Source organism: Anser brachyrhynchus (genome assembly GCF_964034855.1).
Source record: "Anser brachyrhynchus genome assembly, contig: SCAFFOLD_208, whole genome shotgun sequence".
Lineage (NCBI taxonomy): Eukaryota > Metazoa > Chordata > Aves > Anseriformes > Anatidae > Anser > Anser brachyrhynchus.
Genome location: NW_027664054.1, coordinates 14,222 through 28,905, shown reverse-complemented (window position 1 = coordinate 28,905; position 14,684 = coordinate 14,222).

The following is a 14,684-nucleotide window of genomic DNA, read 5'->3' as shown; positions in this document are numbered from 1 at the left end:
GGATGCACTGCAGTGAGTCCAGAGAGTGCACTGGCACCACTGATGATGCAGTACAGTGAGTCCAGTGAGTGCACTGGCACCACTGGGGATGTAGTGCAGTGACTCGAGAGAGTGCACTGGCACCACTGGGGATGCAGTGCAGTGACTCCAGAGAGTGCACTGGCACCACTTGGGATGCAGTGCAGTGAGTCCAGAGAGTGCACTGGCACCACTGGGGATGCAGTGCAGTGAGTCCAGAGAGTGCACTGGCACCACTGGGGATGCAGTGCAGTGAGTCCAGAGAGTGCACTGGCACCACTGGGGATGCACTGCAGTGAGTCCAGAGAGTGCACTGGCACCACTGATGATGCAGTACAGTGAGTCCAGTGAGTGCACTGGCACCACTGGGGATGTAGTGCAGTGACTCGAGAGAGTGCACTGGCACCACTGGGGATGCAGTGCAGTGAGTCCAGAGAGTGCACTGGCACCACTTGGGATGCAGTGCAGTGAGTCCAGAGAGTGCACTGGCACCACTGGGGATGCAGTGCAGTGAGTCCAGAGAGTGCATTGGCACCACTGGGGATGCAGTGCAGTGAGTCCAGAGAGTGCACTGGCAGCACTGGGGATGCACTGCAGTGAGTCCACAGTGTGCACTGGTACCACTGGGGATGCAGTGCAGTGAGTCCAGAGAGTGCACTGGCACCACTGGGGATGCACTGCAGTGAGTCCAGAGAGTGCACTGGCACCACTGGGGATGCAGTGCAGTGAGTCCAGAGAGTGCACTGGCACCACTGGGGATGCAGTGCAGTGAGTCCAGAGAGTGCACTGGCAGCACTGGGGATGCAGTGCAGTGAGTCCAGAGAGTGCACTGGCACCACTGGGGATGCACTGCAGTGAGTCCAGAGAGCGCATTGGCACCACTGGGGATGCACTGCAGTGAGTCCACAGAGTGCACTGGCACCACTGAGAATGCACTTCAGTGAGTCCAGAGAGTGCACTGGTACCACTGGGGATGCACTGCAGTGAGTCCAGAGAGTGCACTAGCACCACTGGGGATGCAGTGCAGTGAATCCAGTGAGTGCACTGGCACCACTGGGGATGCAGTGCAGTGAGTCAAGAGAGTGCACTGGCACCACTGGGGATGCAGTACAGTGAGTCCAGAGAGTGCACTGGCACCACTGGGGATGCAGTGCAGTGAGTCCAGAGAGTGCACTGGCACCACTGGGGATGCAGTGCAGTGAGTCCAGAGAGTGCACTGGCACCACTGGGGATGCACTGCAGTGAGTCCAGAGAGTTCACTGGCACCACTGGGGATGCACTTCAGTGAGTGCAGAGACTGCACTGGCAGCACTGGGGATGCAGTGCAGTGAGTCCAGTGAGTGTACTGGCACCACTGGGGATGCACTGCAGTGAGTCCAGAGAGTGCATTGGCACCACTTGGGATGCACTGCAGTGAGTCCAGAGAGTGCACTTGCACCACTGGGGATGCAGTGCAGTGAGTCCAGAGAGTGCACTGGCACCACTGGGGATGCAGTGCAGTGAGTCCAGAGAGTGCACTGGCACCATTGGAGATGCAGTGCAGTGAGTCCAGAAAGTGCACTGGCACCACTGGGGATGCAGTGCAGTGAGTCCAGAGAGTGCACTGGCACCACTGGGGATGCAGTGCAGTGAGTCCAGAGAGTGCACTGGCACCACTGGGGACGCACTGCAGTGAGTCCAGAGAGTTCACTGGCACCACTGGGGATGCACTTCAGTGAGTGCAGAGACTGCACTGGCACCACTGGGGATGCAGTGCAGTAAGTCCAGTGAGTGTACTGGCACCACTGGGGATGCACTGCAGTGAGTCCAGTGAGTGTACTGGCACCACTGGGGATGCACTGCAGTGAGTCCAGAGAGTGCATTGGCACCACTTGGGATGCACTGCAGTGAGTCCAGAGAGTGCACTTGCACCACTGGGGATGCAGTGCAGTGAGTCCAGAGAGTGCACTGGCACCACTGGGGATGCACTGCAGTGAGTCCAGAGAGTGCACTGGCACCACTGATGATGCAGTACAGTGAGTCCAGTGAGTGCACTGGCACCACTGGGGATGTAGTGCAGTGACTCCAGAGAGTGCACTGGCACCACTGGGGATGCAGTGCAGTGACTCCAGAGAGTGCACTGGCACCACTTGGGATGCAGTGCAGTGAGTCCAGAGAGTGCACTGGCACCACTGGGGATGCAGTGCAGTGCGTCCAGAGAGTGCACTGGCACCACTGGGGATGCAGTGCAGTGAGTCCAGAGAGTGCACTGGCACCACTTGGGATGCAGTGCAGTGAGTCCAGAGAGTGCACTGGCACCACTGGGGATGCAGTGCAGTGAGTCCAGAGAGTGCATTGGCACCACTGGGGATGCAGTGCAGTGAGTCCAGAGAGTGCACTGGCAGCACTGGGGATGCACTGCAGTGAGTCCACAGTGTGCACTGGTACCACTGGGGATGCAGTGCAGTGAGTCCAGAGAGTGCACTGTCACCACTGGGGATGCAGTGCAGTGAGTCCAGAGAGTGCACTGGCACCACTGGGGATGCAGTGCAGTGAGTCCAGAGAGTGCACTGGCACCACTGGGGATGCAGTGCAGTGAGTCCACAGAGTGCACTGGCAGCACTGGGGATGCAGTGCAGTGAGTCCAGAGAGTGCACTGGCACCACTGGGGATGCACTGCAGTGAGTCCAGAGAGCGCATTGGCACCACTGGGGATGCACTGCAGTGAGTCCACAGAGTGCACTGGCACCACTGAGAATGCACTTCAGTGAGTCCAGAGAGTGCACTGGTACCACTGGGGATGCACTGCAGTGAGTCCAGAGAGTGCACTAGCACCACTGGGGATGCAGTGCAGTGAATCCAGTGAGTGCACTGGCACCACTGGGGATGCAGTGCAGTGAGTCAAGAGAGTGCACTGGCACCACTGGGGATGCAGTACAGTGAGTCCAGAGAGTGCACTGGCACCACTGGGGATGCAGTGCAGTGAGTCCAGAGAGTGCACTGGCACCACTGGGGATGCAGTGCAGTGAGTCCAGAGAGTGCACTGGCACCACTGGGGATGCACTGCAGTGAGTCCAAAGAGTTCACTGGCACCACTGGAGATGCACTTCAGTGAGTGCAGAGACTGCACTGGCAGCACTGGGGATGCAGTGCAGTGAGTCCAGTGAGTGTACTGGCACCACTGGGGATGCACTGCAGTGAGTCCAGAGAGTGCATTGGCACCACTTGGGATGCACTGCAGTGAGTCCAGAGAGTGCACTTGCACCACTGGGGATGCAGTGCAGTGAGTCCAGAGAGTGCACTGGCACCACTGGGGATGCAGTGCAGTGAGTCCAGAGAGTGCACTGGCACCAATGGGGATGCACTTCAGTGAGTCCAGAGAGTGCACTGGCTCCACTGGGGATGCAGTGCAGTGAGTCCAGAGAGTGCACTGGCACCATTGGAGATGCAGTGCAGTGAGTCCAGAAAGTGCACTGGCACCACTGGGGATGCAGTGCAGTGAGTCCAGAGAGTGCACTGGCACCATTGGAGATGCAGTGCAGTGAGTCCAGAGAGTGCACTGGCACCACTGGGGATGCAGTGCAGTGAGTCCAGAGAGTGCACTGGCACCACTGGGGATGCACTGCAGTGAGTCCAGAGAGTTCACTGGCACCATTGGGGATGCACTTCAGTGAGTGCAGAGACTGCACTGGCACCACTGGGGATGCAGTGCAGTGAGTCCAGTGAGTGTACTGGCACCACTGGGGATGCACTGCAGTGAGTCCAGAGAGTGCATTGGCACCACTTGGGATGCACTGCAGTGAGTCCAGAGAGTGCACTTGCACCACTGGGGATGCAGTGCAGTGAGTCCAGAGAGTGCACTGGCACCACTGGGGATGCAGTGCAGTGAGTCCAGAGAGTGCACTGGCACCACTGGGGATGCACTGCAGTGAGTCCAGAGAGTGCACTGGCACCACTGATGATGCAGTACAGTGAGTCCAGTGAGTGCACTGGCACCACTGGGGATGTAGTGCAGTGACTCGAGAGAGTGCACTGGCACCACTGGGGATGCAGTGCAGTGACTCCAGAGAGTGCACTGGCACCACTTGGGATGCAGTGCAGTGAGTCCAGAGAGTGCACTGGCACCACTGGGGATGCAGTGCAGTGAGTCCAGAGAGTGCACTGGCACCACTGGGGATGCAGTGCAGTGAGTCCAGAGAGTGCACTGGCACCACTGGGGATGCACTGCAGTGAGTCCAGAGAGTGCACTGGCACCACTGATGATGCAGTACAGTGAGTCCAGTGAGTGCACTGGCACCACTGGGGATGTAGTGCAGTGACTCGAGAGAGTGCACTGGCACCACTGGGGATGCAGTGCAGTGAGTCCAGAGAGTGCACTGGCACCACTTGGGATGCAGTGCAGTGAGTCCAGAGAGTGCACTGGCACCACTGGGGATGCAGTGCAGTGAGTCCAGAGAGTGCATTGGCACCACTGGGGATGCAGTGCAGTGAGTCCAGAGAGTGCACTGGCAGCACTGGGGATGCACTGCAGTGAGTCCACAGTGTGCACTGGTACCACTGGGGATGCAGTGCAGTGAGTCCAGAGAGTGCACTGGCACCACTGGGGATGCACTGCAGTGAGTCCAGAGAGTGCACTGGCACCACTGGGGATGCAGTGCAGTGAGTCCAGAGAGTGCACTGGCACCACTGGGGATGCAGTGCAGTGAGTCCAGAGAGTGCACTGGCAGCACTGGGGATGCAGTGCAGTGAGTCCAGAGAGTGCACTGGCACCACTGGGGATGCACTGCAGTGAGTCCAGAGAGCGCATTGGCACCACTGGGGATGCACTGCAGTGAGTCCACAGAGTGCACTGGCACCACTGAGAATGCACTTCAGTGAGTCCAGAGAGTGCACTGGTACCACTGGGGATGCACTGCAGTGAGTCCAGAGAGTGCACTAGCACCACTGGGGATGCAGTGCAGTGAATCCAGTGAGTGCACTGGCACCACTGGGGATGCAGTGCAGTGAGTCAAGAGAGTGCACTGGCACCACTGGGGATGCAGTACAGTGAGTCCAGAGAGTGCACTGGCACCACTGGGGATGCAGTGCAGTGAGTCCAGAGAGTGCACTGGCACCACTGGGGATGCAGTGCAGTGAGTCCAGAGAGTGCACTGGCACCACTGGGGATGCACTGCAGTGAGTCCAGAGAGTTCACTGGCACCACTGGGGATGCACTTCAGTGAGTGCAGAGACTGCACTGGCAGCACTGGGGATGCAGTGCAGTGAGTCCAGTGAGTGTACTGGCACCACTGGGGATGCACTGCAGTGAGTCCAGAGAGTGCATTGGCACCACTTGGGATGCACTGCAGTGAGTCCAGAGAGTGCACTTGCACCACTGGGGATGCAGTGCAGTGAGTCCAGAGAGTGCACTGGCACCACTGGGGATGCAGTGCAGTGAGTCCAGAGAGTGCACTGGCACCATTGGAGATGCAGTGCAGTGAGTCCAGAAAGTGCACTGGCACCACTGGGGATGCAGTGCAGTGAGTCCAGAGAGTGCACTGGCACCACTGGGGATGCAGTGCAGTGAGTCCAGAGAGTGCACTGGCACCACTGGGGACGCACTGCAGTGAGTCCAGAGAGTTCACTGGCACCACTGGGGATGCACTTCAGTGAGTGCAGAGACTGCACTGGCACCACTGGGGATGCAGTGCAGTAAGTCCAGTGAGTGTACTGGCACCACTGGGGATGCACTGCAGTGAGTCCAGTGAGTGTACTGGCACCACTGGGGATGCACTGCAGTGAGTCCAGAGAGTGCATTGGCACCACTTGGGATGCACTGCAGTGAGTCCAGAGAGTGCACTTGCACCACTGGGGATGCAGTGCAGTGAGTCCAGAGAGTGCACTGGCACCACTGGGGATGCAGTGCAGTGAGTCCAGAGAGTGCACTGGCACCACTGGGGATGCACTGCAGTGAGTCCAGAGAGTGCACTGGCACCACTGATGATGCAGTACAGTGAGTCCAGTGAGTGCACTGGCACCACTGGGGATGTAGTGCAGTGACTCCAGAGAGTGCACTGGCACCACTGGGGATGCAGTGCAGTGACTCCAGAGAGTGCACTGGCACCACTTGGGATGCAGTGCAGTGAGTCCAGAGAGTGCACTGGCACCACTGGGGATGCAGTGCAGTGCGTCCAGAGAGTGCACTGGCACCACTGGGGATGCAGTGCAGTGAGTCCAGAGAGTGCACTGGCACCACTTGGGATGCAGTGCAGTGAGTCCAGAGAGTGCACTGGCACCACTGGGGATGCAGTGCAGTGAGTCCAGAGAGTGCATTGGCACCACTGGGGATGCAGTGCAGTGAGTCCAGAGAGTGCACTGGCAGCACTGGGGATGCACTGCAGTGAGTCCACAGTGTGCACTGGTACCACTGGGGATGCAGTGCAGTGAGTCCAGAGAGTGCACTGTCACCACTGGGGATGCAGTGCAGTGAGTCCAGAGAGTGCACTGGCACCACTGGGGATGCAGTGCAGTGAGTCCAGAGAGTGCACTGGCACCACTGGGGATGCAGTGCAGTGAGTCCACAGAGTGCACTGGCAGCACTGGGGATGCAGTGCAGTGAGTCCAGAGAGTGCACTGGCACCACTGGGGATGCACTGCAGTGAGTCCAGAGAGCGCATTGGCACCACTGGGGATGCACTGCAGTGAGTCCACAGAGTGCACTGGCACCACTGAGAATGCACTTCAGTGAGTCCAGAGAGTGCACTGGTACCACTGGGGATGCACTGCAGTGAGTCCAGAGAGTGCACTAGCACCACTGGGGATGCAGTGCAGTGAATCCAGTGAGTGCACTGGCACCACTGGGGATGCAGTGCAGTGAGTCAAGAGAGTGCACTGGCACCACTGGGGATGCAGTACAGTGAGTCCAGAGAGTGCACTGGCACCACTGGGGATGCAGTGCAGTGAGTCCAGAGAGTGCACTGGCACCACTGGGGATGCAGTGCAGTGAGTCCAGAGAGTGCACTGGCACCACTGGGGATGCACTGCAGTGAGTCCAAAGAGTTCACTGGCACCACTGGAGATGGACTTCAGTGAGTGCAGAGACTGCACTGGCAGCACTGGGGATGCAGTGCAGTGAGTCCAGTGAGTGTACTGGCACCACTGAGAATGCACTGCAGTGAGTCCAGAGAGTGCATTGGCACCACTTGGGATGCACTGCAGTGAGTCCAGAGAGTGCACTTGCACCACTGGGGATGCAGTGCAGTGAGTCCAGAGAGTGCACTGGCACCACTGGGGATGCAGTGCAGTGAGTCCAGAGAGTGCACTGGCACCAATGGGGATGCACTTCAGTGAGTCCAGAGAGTGCACTGGCTCCACTGGGGATGCAGTGCAGTGAGTCCAGAGAGTGCACTGGCACCATTGGAGATGCAGTGCAGTGAGTCCAGAAAGTGCACTGGCACCACTGGGGATGCAGTGCAGTGAGTCCAGAGAGTGCACTGGCACCACTGGGGATGCAGTGCAGTGAGTCCAGAGAGTGCACTGGCACCACTGGGGACGCACTGCAGTGAGTCCAGAGAGTTCACTGGCACCACTGGGGATGCACTTCAGTGAGTGCAGAGACTGCACTGGCACCACTGGGGATGCAGTGCAGTAAGTCCAGTGAGTGTACTGGCACCACTGGGGATGCACTGCAGTGAGTCCAGAGAGTGCATTGGCACCACTTGGGATGCACTGCAGTGAGTCCAGAGAGTGCACTTGCACCACTGGGGATGCAGTGCAGTGAGTCCAGAGAGTGCACTGGCACCACTGGGGATGCAGTGCAGTGAGTCCAGAGAGTGCACTGGCACCAATGGGGATGCACAGCAGTGAGTCCACAGAGTGCACTGGCACCACTGGGGATGCAGTACAGTGAGTCCAGAGAGTGCACTGGCACCACTGGGGATGCAGTGCAGTGAGTCCAGAGAGTGCACTGGCACCACTGGGGATGCACTGCAGTGAGTCCAGAGAGTGCACTGGCACCACTGATGATGCAGTACAGTGAGTCCAGTGAGTGCACTGGCACCACTGGGGATGTAGCGCAGTGACTCGAGAGAGTGCACTGGCACCACTGGGGATGCAGTGCAGTGACTCCAGAGAGTGCACTGGCACCACTTGGGATGCAGTGCAGTGAGTCCAGAGAGTGCACTGGCACCACTGGGGATGCAGTGCAGTGAGTCCAGAGAGTGCACTGGCACCACTGGGGATGCAGTGCAGTGAGTCCAGAGAGTGCACTGGCACCACTGGGGATGCACTGCAGTGAGTCCAGAGAGTGCACTGGCACCACTGATGATGCAGTACAGTGAGTCCAGTGAGTGCACTGGCACCACTGGGGATGTAGTGCAGTGACTCGAGAGAGTGCACTGGCACCACTGGGGATGCAGTGCAGTGACTCCAGAGAGTGCACTGGCACCACTTGGGATGCAGTGCAGTGAGTCCAGAGAGTGCACTGGCACCACTGGGGATGCAGTGCAGTGAGTCCAGAGCGTGCATTGGCACCACTGGGGATGCAGTGCAGTGAGTCCAGAGAGTGCTCTGGCACCACTGGGGATACAGTGCATTGAGTCCACAGAGTGCACTGGTACCACTGGGGATGCAGTGCAGTGAGTCCAGAGAGTGCACTGGCACCACTGGGGATGCAGTGCAGTGAGTCCAGAGAGTGCACTGGCACCACTGGGGATGCAGTGCAGTGAGTCCAGAGAGTGCACTGGCACCACTGGGGATGCAGTGCAGTGAGTCCAGAGAGTGCACTGGCAGCACTGGGGATGCAGTGCAGTGAGTCCAGAGAGTGCACTGGCACCACTGGGGATGCACTGCAGTGAGTCCAGAGAGCGCACTGGCACCACTGGGGATGCAGTGCAGTGAGTCCACAGAGTGCACTGGCACCACTGAGAATGCACTTCAGTGAGTCCAGAGAGTGCACTGGTACCACTGGGGATGCACTGCAGTGAGTCCAGAGAGTGCACTAGCACCACTGGGGATGCAGTGCAGTGAATCCAGTGAGTGCACTGGCACCACTGGGGATGCAGTGCAGTGAGTCAAGAGAGTGCACTGGCACCACTGGGGATGCAGTACAGTGAGTCCAGAGAGTGCATTGGCACCATTGGAGATGCAGTGCAGTGAGTCCAGAGAGTGCACTGGCACCACTGGGGATGCACAGCAGTGAGTCCAGAGAGTGCATTGGCACCACTGGGGATGCAGTGCAGTGAGTGAAGAGAGTGCACTGGCACCATTGGAGATGCACTGCAGTGAGTCCAGAGAGTGCACTGGCACCACTGGGGATGCAGTGCAGTGAGTCCAGAGAGTGCACTGGCACCACTGGGGATGCAGTGCAGTGAGTCCAGAGAGTGCACTGGCACCACTGGGGATGCACTGCAGTGAGTCCAGAGAGTTCACTGGCACCACTGGAGATGCACTTCAGTGAGTGCAGAGACTGCACTGGCAGCACTGGGGATGCAGTGCAGTGAGTCCAGTGAGTGTACTGGCACCAATGGGGATGCAGTGCAGTGAGTCCAGAGAGTGCATTGGCACCACTTGGGATGCACTGCAGTGAGTCCAGAGAGTGCACTTGCAGCACTGGGGATGCAGTGCAGTGAGTCCAGAGAGTGCACTGGCACCACTGGGGATGCAGTGCAGTGAGTCCAGAGAGTGCACTGGCACCAATGGGGATGCACTTCAGTGAGTCCAGAGAGTGCACTGGCTCCACTGGGGATGCAGTGCAGTGAGTCCAGAGAGTGCACTGGCACCATTGGAGATGCAGTGCAGTGAGTCCAGAGAGTGCACTGGCACCACTGGGGATGCAGTGCAGTGAGTCCAGAGAGTGCACTGGCACCACTGGGGATGCAGTGCAGTGAGTCCAGAGAGTGCACTGGCACCACTGGGGACGCACAGCAGTGAGTCCAGAGAGTTCACTGGCACCACTGGGGATGCACTTCAGTGAGTGCAGAGACTGCACTGGCACCACTGGGGATGCAGTGCAGTAAGTCCAGTGAGTGTACTGGCACCACTGGGGATGCACTGCAGTGAGTCCAGAGAGTGCATTGGCACCACTTGGGATGCACTGCAGTGAGTCCAGAGAGTGCACTTGCACCACTGGGGATGCAGTGCAGTGAGTCCAGAGAGTGCACTGGCACCACTGGGGATGCAGTGCAGTGAGTCCAGAGAGTGCACTGGCACCAATGGGGATGCACAGCAGTGAGTCCACAGAGTGCACTGGCACCACTGTGGATGCAGTACCGTGAGTCCAGAGAGTGCACTGGCACCACTGGGGATGCACTGTAGTGAGTCCAGAGAGTGCTCTGGCACCACTGGCGATGCAGTGCAGTGAGTGCAGAGACTGCACTAGCACCACTGGGGATGCAGTGCAGTCAGTCCAGTGAGTGTACTGGCACCACTGGGGATGCAGTGCAGTGAGTCCAGAGAGTGCACTGGCACCACTGAGAATGCACTTCAGTGAGTCCAGAGAGTGCACTGGCACCACTGGGGATGCACTGCAGTGAGTCCAGAGAGTGCACTGGCACCACTGAGAATGCACTTCAGTGAGGCCAGAGAGCGCACTGGCACCACTGGGGATGCAGTGCAGTGAGTCCAGAGAGTGGACTGGCACCACTGAGAATGCACTTCAGTGAGTCCAAAGAGTGCACTGGCACCACTGGGGATGCACTGCAGTGAGTCCAGAGAGTGAACTAGCACCACTGGGAATGTAGTGCAGTGAATCCAGTGAGTGCACTGGCACCAGTGGGGATGCACTGCAGTGAGTCCAGAGAGTGCACTGGCACCACTGGGGATGCACTGCAGTGAGTCCAGAGAGTGCACTGGCACCACTGGAGATGCAGTACAGTGAGTCCAGTGAATGCACTGGCAACACTGGGGATGCAGTGCAGTGAGTCCAGAGAGTGCACTGGCACCACTGGTGATGCAGTATAGTGAGTCCAGTGAGTGCACTGGCACCACTGGGGATGCAGTGCAGTGAGTCCAGAGAGTGCACTGGCACCACTGGGGATGCAGTGCAGTGAGTCCAGAGAGTTCACTGGCACCACTGGGGATGCACTTCAGTGAGTGCAGAGACTGCACTGGCACCACTGGGGATGCAGTGCAGTAAGTCCAGTGAGTGTACTGGCACCACTGGGGATGCACTGCAGTGAGTCCAGTGAGTGTACTGGCACCACTGGGGATGCACTGCAGTGAGTCCAGAGAGTGCATTGGCACCACTTGGGATGCACTGCAGTGAGTCCAGAGAGTGCACTTGCACCACTGGGGATGCAGTGCAGTGAGTCCAGAGAGTGCACTGGCACCACTGGGGATGCAGTGCAGTGAGTCCAGAGAGTGCACTGGCACCACTGGGGATGCACTGCAGTGAGTCCAGAGAGTGCACTGGCACCACTGATGATGCAGTACAGTGAGTCCAGTGAGTGCACTGGCACCACTGGGGATGTAGTGCAGTGACTCCAGAGAGTGCACTGGCACCACTGGGGATGCAGTGCAGTGACTCCAGAGAGTGCACTGGCACCACTTGGGATGCAGTGCAGTGAGTCCAGAGAGTGCACTGGCACCACTGGGGATGCAGTGCAGTGCGTCCAGAGAGTGCACTGGCACCACTGGGGATGCAGTGCAGTGAGTCCAGAGAGTGCACTGGCACCACTTGGGATGCAGTGCAGTGAGTCCAGAGAGTGCACTGGCACCACTGGGGATGCAGTGCAGTGAGTCCAGAGAGTGCATTGGCACCACTGGGGATGCAGTGCAGTGAGTCCAGAGAGTGCACTGGCAGCACTGGGGATGCACTGCAGTGAGTCCACAGTGTGCACTGGTACCACTGGGGATGCAGTGCAGTGAGTCCAGAGAGTGCACTGTCACCACTGGGGATGCAGTGCAGTGAGTCCAGAGAGTGCACTGGCACCACTGGGGATGCAGTGCAGTGAGTCCAGAGAGTGCACTGGCACCACTGGGGATGCAGTGCAGTGAGTCCACAGAGTGCACTGGCAGCACTGGGGATGCAGTGCAGTGAGTCCAGAGAGTGCACTGGCACCACTGGGGATGCACTGCAGTGAGTCCAGAGAGCGCATTGGCACCACTGGGGATGCACTGCAGTGAGTCCACAGAGTGCACTGGCACCACTGAGAATGCACTTCAGTGAGTCCAGAGAGTGCACTGGCACCACTGGGGATGCACTGCAGTGAGTCCAGAGAGTGCACTGGCACCACTGGAGATGCAGTACAGTGAGTCCAGTGAATGCACTGGCAACACTGGGGATGCAGTGCAGTGAGTCCAGAGAGTGCACTGGCACCACTGGTGATGCAGTATAGTGAGTCCAGTGAGTGCACTGGCACCACTGGGGATGCAGTGCAGTGAGTCCAGAGAGTGCACTGGCACCATTGGAGATGCAGTGCAGTGAGTCCAGAAAGTGCACTGGCACCACTGGGGATGCAGTGCAGTGAGTCCAGAGAGTGCACTGGCACCACTGGGGATGCAGTGCAGTGAGTCCAGAGAGTGCACTGGCACCACTGGGGACGCACTGCAGTGAGTCCAGAGAGTTCACTGGCACCACTGGGGATGCACTTCAGTGAGTGCAGAGACTGCACTGGCACCACTGGGGATGCAGTGCAGTAAGTCCAGTGAGTGTACTGGCACCACTGGGGATGCACTGCAGTGAGTCCAGAGAGTGCATTGGCACCACTTGGGATGCACTGCAGTGAGTCCAGAGAGTGCACTTGCACCACTGGGGATGCAGTGCAGTGAGTCCAGAGAGTGCACTGGCACCACTGGGGATGCAGTGCAGTGAGTCCAGAGAGTGCACTGGCACCAATGGGGATGCACAGCAGTGAGTCCACAGAGTGCACTGGCACCACTGGGGATGCAGTACAGTGAGTCCAGAGAGTGCACTGGCACCACTGGGGATGCACTGCAGTGAGTCCAGAGAGTGCTCTGGCACCACTGGCGATGCAGTGCAGTGAGTGCAGAGACTGCACTAGCACCACTGGGGATGCAGTGCAGTCAGTCCAGTGAGTGTACTGGCACCACTGGGGATGCACTGCAGTGAGTCCAGAGAGTGCACTGGCACCACTGAGAATGCACTTCAGTGAGTCCAGAGAGTGCACTGGCACCACTGGGGATGCACTGCAGTGAGTCCAGAGAGTGCACTGGCACCACTGGGGATGCAGTGCAGTGAGTCCAGAGAGTGCACTGGCACCACTGGGGATGCACTTCAGTGAGTCCAGAGAGTGCACGGGCTCCACTGGGGATGCACTGCAGTGAGTCCACAGAGTGCACTGGCACCACTGGGGATGCAGTGCAGTGAGTCCAGAGAGTGCACTGGCTCCACTGGGGATGCAGTGCAGTGAGTCCAGAGAGTGCTCTGGCACCACTGGGTATGCAGTGCAGTGAGTCCAGAGTGTGCACTGGCACCACTGGGAATGCAGTGCAGTGAGTCCAGAGATCGCACTGGCACCACGGGGGATGCACTTCAGTGAGTCCAGAGAGTGCACTGGCACCACTGGGGATGCAGTGCAGTGAGTCCAGAGAGTGCACTGGCACCACTGGCGATGCACTGCAGTGAGTCAAGAGAGTGCACTGGCACCACTGGGGATGCACTGCAGTGAGTCCAGAGAGTGCACTGGCACCAGAGGGAATGCACTGCAGTGAGTCCAGTGAGTGCACTGGCACCACTGGGGATGCAGTGCAGTGAGTGCAGGGAGTGCACTGGCACCACTGGGGATGCAGTGCAGTGAGTCCAGAGAGTGCAGTGGCACCACTGGGGATGCAGTGCAGTGAGTCCAGAGAGTGCACAGGCAGCACTGGGGATGCAGTGCAGTGAGTCCAGAGAGTACTCTGGCACCACTGGGGATGCAGTGCAGTGAGTCCAGAGAGTGCACTGGCACCAATGGGGATGCACTTCAGTGAGTCCAGAGAGTGCACTGGCTCCACTGGGGATGCAGTGCAGTGAGTCCAGAGAGTGCACTGGCACCATTGGAGATGCAGTGCAGTGAGTCCAGAAAGTGCACTGGCACCACTGGGGATGCAGTGCAGTTACTCCAGAGAGTGCACTGGCACCACTGGGGATGCAGTGCAGTGAGTCCAGAGAGTGCACTGGCACCACTGGGGACGCACTGCAGTGAGTCCAGAGAGTTCACTGGCACCACTGGGGATGCACTTCAGTGAGTGCAGAGACTGCACTGGCACCACTGGGGATGCAGTGCAGTAAGTCCAGTGAGTGTACTGGCACCACTGGGGATGCACTGCAGTGAGTCCAGAGAGTGCATTGGCACCACTTGGGATGCACTGCAGTGAGTCCAGAGAGTGCACTTGCACCACTGGGGATGCAGTGCAGTGAGTCCAGAGAGTGCACTGGCACCACTGGGGATGCAGTGCAGTGAGTCCAGAGAGTGCACTGGCACCAATGGGGATGCACAGCAGTGAGTCCACAGAGTGCACTGGCACCACTGGGGATGCAGTACAGTGAGTCCAGAGAGTGCACTGGCACCACTGGGGATGCACTGCAGTGAGTCCAGAGAGTGCTCTGGCACCACTGGCGATGCAGTGCAGTGAGTGCAGAGACTGCACTAGCACCACTGGGGATGCAGTGCAGTCAGTCCAGTGAGTGTACTGGCACCACTGGGGATGCACTGCAGTGAGTCCAGAGAGTGCACTGGCACCACTGAGAATGAACTTCAGTGAGTCCA